This window comes from Triturus cristatus, chromosome 6, assembly GCF_964204655.1.
Source record: "Triturus cristatus chromosome 6, aTriCri1.1, whole genome shotgun sequence".
NCBI classification, from domain to species: domain Eukaryota; kingdom Metazoa; phylum Chordata; class Amphibia; order Caudata; family Salamandridae; genus Triturus; species Triturus cristatus.
The window spans coordinates 92440384-92446383 of record NC_140589.1 but is presented as its reverse complement, the minus strand read 5'-3'; the positions used below and the strand labels follow the sequence as shown (position 1 = coordinate 92446383).

Genomic DNA, 6000 nt, shown 5'->3' with positions numbered 1-6000 from the left:
CTACTCAGTTTTATGTGCGCCTGTGCTTCCCCGAATTGTTGACACTGTCTTGGAGTCCACATTGCTATTGGTGTGTTTCCAGCACATGATGACGGGTAAAGGGAAGCGTACTGGTGGGGGTGGGTCAGTGCCTGGTACTCTCGACCAATTTATTATCAGAGCGGTATCAGTACTAGAACATGAATTAGCTATTACTGAGCGGCGTCTATCTTCAGAACTAATCCATGCCAGACGCTCATCTATGGGAACACTTGCACTAGCGAAATCCCCTAATAGCCTAGCAGGACAGGATACAGGTGACTTAGCCCAGCGGGGAAATACCGGGGATAGCCCCATTATACTATTGGCTAGTGGTGACACCATTGAGGTCCCGGGCGAAGCTGCCCCTACAACAGCTAGTACCCCTAACCCCGTTACAGCTTATCCCCAGACAAGGGCCAGCAGAAAAGTTGCAAAACCTTCTAATCTCAAGAGGAAAAGAGATGGGGCGACTCAGGGAGGGAGACAGGCGAAGCTTCCCAACGTTACGAAAAATTCATCAACTGTGACGGGTGAGGCACAGGCTGATGACCATTTACTTTTGGGCGAGACTATTAACAGGCCCCCCGACCAGCCCCAAATCAGTGACCTGATCCCCCAGATTGAGCAGATGGTGCGTTCTCTATTACTCCCCCTCTTAGAAAGGGTAAAAGTGGTCAATGAAAGGGTTGAACGTCTTGAACAAACTATTTTAGATAACTTCTGTTCATTGAAAAACGTTATTAAACTAGTTACCAAAGATAGTGACAAGCCCACTGGGGCAAATTCTACTCCTTCTGTTTTGTCACTCCCCCCTCTTGACCTTGATGTGTCAACTAAGGCCAATTCCAAGGTTGCCCCCCCTAAGGTCCTGGCCAAAGATAATGTCATTAATCAAGGTGTTGGCCAAGAAAGGACTAACTTAAAGGGTAACTCCAGCACTAATACTGCAAGTAAGGGTGTGAGCAAAGGAGTAACCTGGGAGTCTAGCGATAAAACCATCAAATCTCCTAGCGCTCATATTTATCTTCCTCCGGACTCCATACCTTATGTTGCTGTTCTGACTGGTGTCCCTGAATTAAAAGATGGCATATTGGAATCCTACCAACAACTCAAAAACAAAGTAACATTCTGGCTAAATAAGAACAGACCGATTCCGAATTACATGGATGGGAAGATCCTCTTTGCCAGAAGGGTTAGTTGTGTGGGACCTAGACCAAAAGATGTCCCAGGGGATTCCATTATCATTAATTTTGAAGATAGACGCATAGTGCGCTTCATTTGCGATCACCCATCTGTATGTGACTGGTCGGAAATTGGGGTACACGATTTGAGGCATTTTTATAACTTGACCCTAATACAGTTGCAAGATCTAGTCAAGACTGGGCAAGACGGGGAACCAACCTAGGGCCTACCACTCATTCACCCGACTATACCAATGATCTGTGTCACCCTGTAGCTTCGGCTTGACCGGCGATAGAGGGGCCGCTTCCTATCATGTCTCCCATGTTAAACATCTTTAGAGGTGGGTCTAAGGGTGGAGTAGAGGTAGCCCACTCCACATCTCACGGGGTGTCTAAAGCAATAGGAGCACTAACCCCAAAACAGGATGGTGAAAACCAAAGGGGTCCTGAACAGACCTATGCTAGCCCAAACCAAGCACCAGGGTACGGATCGGAGAAGGGCTCAATGATTTCCTGGAATGTTGCTGGATTGAAGACAAAAATGGATTCTCCAGAATGGTTAGCATTCATTGGTGGCTTTGATGTTTGCCTCTACCAGGAGACCTGGTCCTGCGAGCCCCAGTTTATGCAGGGCTTTTTGAACTTTTGTGTCCCAGCAATCCAGAGACCCAAGGGGCGTCCGATGGGAGGCTTGGTAACCTGGGTTCGACAAGATTTATTCCCAGGAGCACATGAAGTGCCAACCAAGTCTGATGATATCCAACTAGTCAGGTTACCACTGGGCCCCCTGGGAGACTTGGACATTTACAATCTGTATATGAGAGGGACCAAGGGGCCGGGATCACGGGTTTTGGCTCATCTGGCTTCCCTTATTGACCAGCACTCAGGTGAGAGGGGAGTGCTTGTCGCTGGGGACCTGAACGTCACTTTTGAACCACTCCTGGATCCCGAGCTCGGGTGGGGTGTTGATCCTGAGGAAGATCAGCTCTGGGGAATCTGTATTAGATATGGTGGTCGAGGTTAGAGCCGAGAGTGATCATAACCCTATCTGTGTAACCCACCAATGGTGGAAGAGTAGCTATCTAGCAGCTGAGGACATGGAACCTAGGCCGCCTGAAGTCGTTCCCACAAACGACATGCGCAGACTTAAGTGGCGCGAGCTTAAGATCAATAACAAGGCTATTACTGATATAGATAACAAACTAGCCGGTACTATACTGGAGCTTGAGGGCATGCTGGCCTACGAGCCAGGTAGCGTAGTAGCCACTGAACTTCACGACACGTTGTTTGACGGTATAAGTTCACATTTTATGAAGCCTGTGAGGAAATCTAATAAGGTCCCATTAAAGCGACTTAGATGGTACGATGATGACTGTAGACAATCCAGGGCCAATTTGGCTATAGCCCTTTCTAGTGGACACAATGATCATGTTCGCACAGCCAGACTATTGTACAAAAAAGCTGTAAGACTGGCCAAAAGGAATTGGGATGAACAACATTGGCTTGATTTAAAAGGAGCATGCCACATCAGAGATACCCGGCTATTTTGGAACATCATTAAGTGGGATAGAGGAGGGCGACCTGATAGCCCTTCTAACTATGTTTCCCAGGAGGAGTGGTTAAAATATTTCAAACCACAATACGCTTGTAATCCCTCATTCAATTTCGCCTGGGTTCCAACTCATGCTCTCTACTCCCAAGGTCCCTTCTGTACTCAAGATGCTCTGATGGCCCTGGGTTCTGTTGCTAGCGGTCGTGCTCCTGGACCAGATGGGGTCCCTCCTGATGTCGTTCTTCACAACAAAGCCAGTTGGAGTAAGTACATCACTCTACTGGCAAATGCTGTGGCTGTAGGTGCACCCGTTCCTAAGTCATGGGGGGGGGGGCAGTTATAATCCCAGTATTTAAGAAGGGAGACAAGACACTCCCAGGCAACTATAGGCCAATTAGCCTTATAGATTCCATCCAGAAGGTGATCGGGAGGATGGTCCTGAATCAGATACTGGAGTGGATTGATGATAATAACATCCTGTCCCCCTTCCAAGCAGGTTTCCGCAAGCTAACTAGCACAGTGGACCAGGTTTTCCGTTTCGTCCAGCTCCACTGGAGGGTGGTGACGCTGGGCAAGGGCAGTCTCTGTGCCGCTTTTGTGGACTTGAGAGCTGCCTTTGACCTTGTGCCTCGTCTTCGGTTGTGGGCAGTATTGGAAAAACTTGGTCTCCCTAAAGAAACTTTGACACTGGCTATGCGACTGCACGAGTCCAACTACGCTAGGATTCAGTGGGGTGGGCCAGGTGAGGTTACTCCCGAGTTCCCAGTTGAGCGTGGTGTGCGCCAAGGTTGTACCATGGCACCCACGCTCTTCTCATTATACATTAACGGGATAGTTGATCTCATGCTTTGTGTAAACACTGATGCCCCAAGGTTGGCTGGAGTTACCATCCCAATATTGATGTTTGCAGACGATACGCTCATTGTATCCAAAACATCGAGTGGTTTGCAAAGAGCCCTGCGCGTGTTCGATGATTTCTGTCTCGACCACGGTCTGGAGGTTAATGTGGCTAAAACAAAATTCATGGCCTTCAACCCCCATCCTAGCTTTCGAGGGAAAAAGGTATTCATGAATGGCCAACCACTAGAGATGATTAACAACTTCACGTACCTTGGCATGCACCTAGCAAATGATAACAAATGGCGCAAACACATTGAAATGGCCACCCTGCGATTTAAACAATTATCCGGTGCCTTAAGCAGGGAATTCAACAAATCTTTTACAAAACCAATAAACCCTGTACTACAAGTTTATGAAGCCAAGGCCTTAAGCTCTGTGCTTTATGGGGCAGAGCTATGGGGTTTTGACCAGTTAGCATCTTTATCCAGCGTTGAACATAAATTCTTTCGAAGTATAACTGGCCTTCCCCAGAGCACTCCTCTGATTCCTCTTAGATATGAATTAGGTAGGAGGTCTATTCTGGATATTGCAAAACTTCGACCGGTTCTATACTGGCGGAGACTCTGGACTACTCCTGAGCTCTCCCATTATGCTAACGGTCTTATGGACATTATAAAAACAGATGTTTTCCATAAAATCGGATGGCTGAAGAACCTTCATGAGACACTGAAAAACATGGGTATGGAGGGGTTATGTTGTGACCTGGTGGCCGCTCTGTTTCCATCTAAGAGATCCCTCAAAATGGCATACTGGGAAAGAGTTGAATCCCAGGTATGGAGTAGAGCTTCTGGGATGTCCGGTAGCTATTTAGAGGCTAAAATTACTCCTGCACTAGAATTATACTGGGATTTGGTTACTAATGTCGGTGACAGGAAACTTTACTTCCAGTTCAGAGCTGGTTCTCTGTGCCTCTTCGGTCTTTGACTGGAAGGTGGGCTAGGGCACAGGAGGAATCATGCCCTGCTTGTGGGGCACAAACAGAAACAACTGCCCACTTTTTGTTTGCCTGTCCGGCATTTACTATACCAAGGCGCGTTTGGCTCTCTCCCATGTGTAAGATCCTAGGTACCAGGAGCAGCGCTGTGGCATTACGAATCCTGCGCAATAGCTCCCTAACAATCATTTCTGTGGCCTTAGCCAAATATCTGGGATGGGCGTGGTCTCTACGGAGAAAAGCGATCAAGCACACCTTAGAAGTCCCCTAATTAAATTGGGGCTTGGGTCTCTTCTGTGCCTCAAGACTTGTTTTATAATCTAGTGATTAAGATTTCACAGTAGTTTGTGAGTCTTTTTAACCTTGTACATCTTTTCGTCAGTATTTTGACTTGTTTAATGTTCTTTTTAACATACTTTTTAATGTATTTATTGATGTCTTGTACTTTTGTGGGCACAAAATATTGTGCTCTATGTTTTATGTTTGTGTCTTTTATGATTCATTTTAAATCGAATAAAGACTGATGATGATGATGAGTTGTGCCTAAGAGCACATTTTAAAACTCGTTGCATGGAATCGCATATTGAATAACAAAAACATAGGGCGACTGAGGAGAAGCAGTTTCACACATAAAGCCAGCTGGGCTATTCATTTGAGCACGGAATCAGTGGTGACAGCTGAGCCTTATGAGATATTGCCTGGCACGGTGCACTCTGAACGTGATCCACTGGAGTTTGGGCAGACTATCTCCAACCAGCCTGTGGGACTATCGATGAGAAGTGGTCATTACCCTTCTGTGACCCACTTGTAGTGCTTGTGGGGAAGGTCGCCACTCTCCTGTGTTTATTACGGGGTGTTCGGGGCTGCGTAATCCGAGCCCTGCCAGTCGCGCTGACTGGGACAGCAGAAATGAGACTCTGAGGGAAAGAAGGAGATTTCAAAATTCACCGCCATTTTGTGTGCAGAAGTGAAGAATAAAGGGTACACCCTAGCCAGTCACGCTGACTGGCACAGCCTTTGACTTCGGAACCAGACTATTTGCCAGCAGGGCTGTTGGCATCTTCACTTCTACCAGGTGCGCGGCGACTGCACTTGACAAGAACGCTACCCCAATCTGGGCTGCCCTCCTAGCTCTTTACTCCTGCCAGTCACGCTGACTGGCACCGCTCTCCTTCACTGGCCGATCGATTTTCCCTCCCTCGGAAGTGTCTGCCACGCAGCGAGAAAAGGAATGCGGTGTCATTTTCTTCACTCTTGAAGGTAACGTCTGCACAGTGTGCCCTGCTGCTGCTCAGGGAAGGCTGTCCCGGAGGTGGTTTGCTCTTAAAGTCGGAATAGAGGCAGTCTTACACTTCGTGTAGGCTGAGAGAGGAGCTTTGTGCCTATTTTTCGGACTGATTATTAGACGAACA

At 47.5% G+C, this 6000-nt stretch overlaps 1 long non-coding RNA gene across 1 annotated transcript in view; it reads left to right on the top strand.

The window, feature by feature from the left end:
• Window positions 1-5733: 5733 nt before the first annotated feature.
• Window positions 5734-6000, top strand: part of LOC146813811 (uncharacterized) — a 117395-nt gene continuing 117128 nt past the window's right edge. The window contains exon 1 of the long non-coding RNA XR_014962902.1: window positions 5734-5848. This is a non-coding gene — a long non-coding RNA (uncharacterized LOC146813811). The remainder of the gene's footprint in view (window positions 5849-6000) is intronic.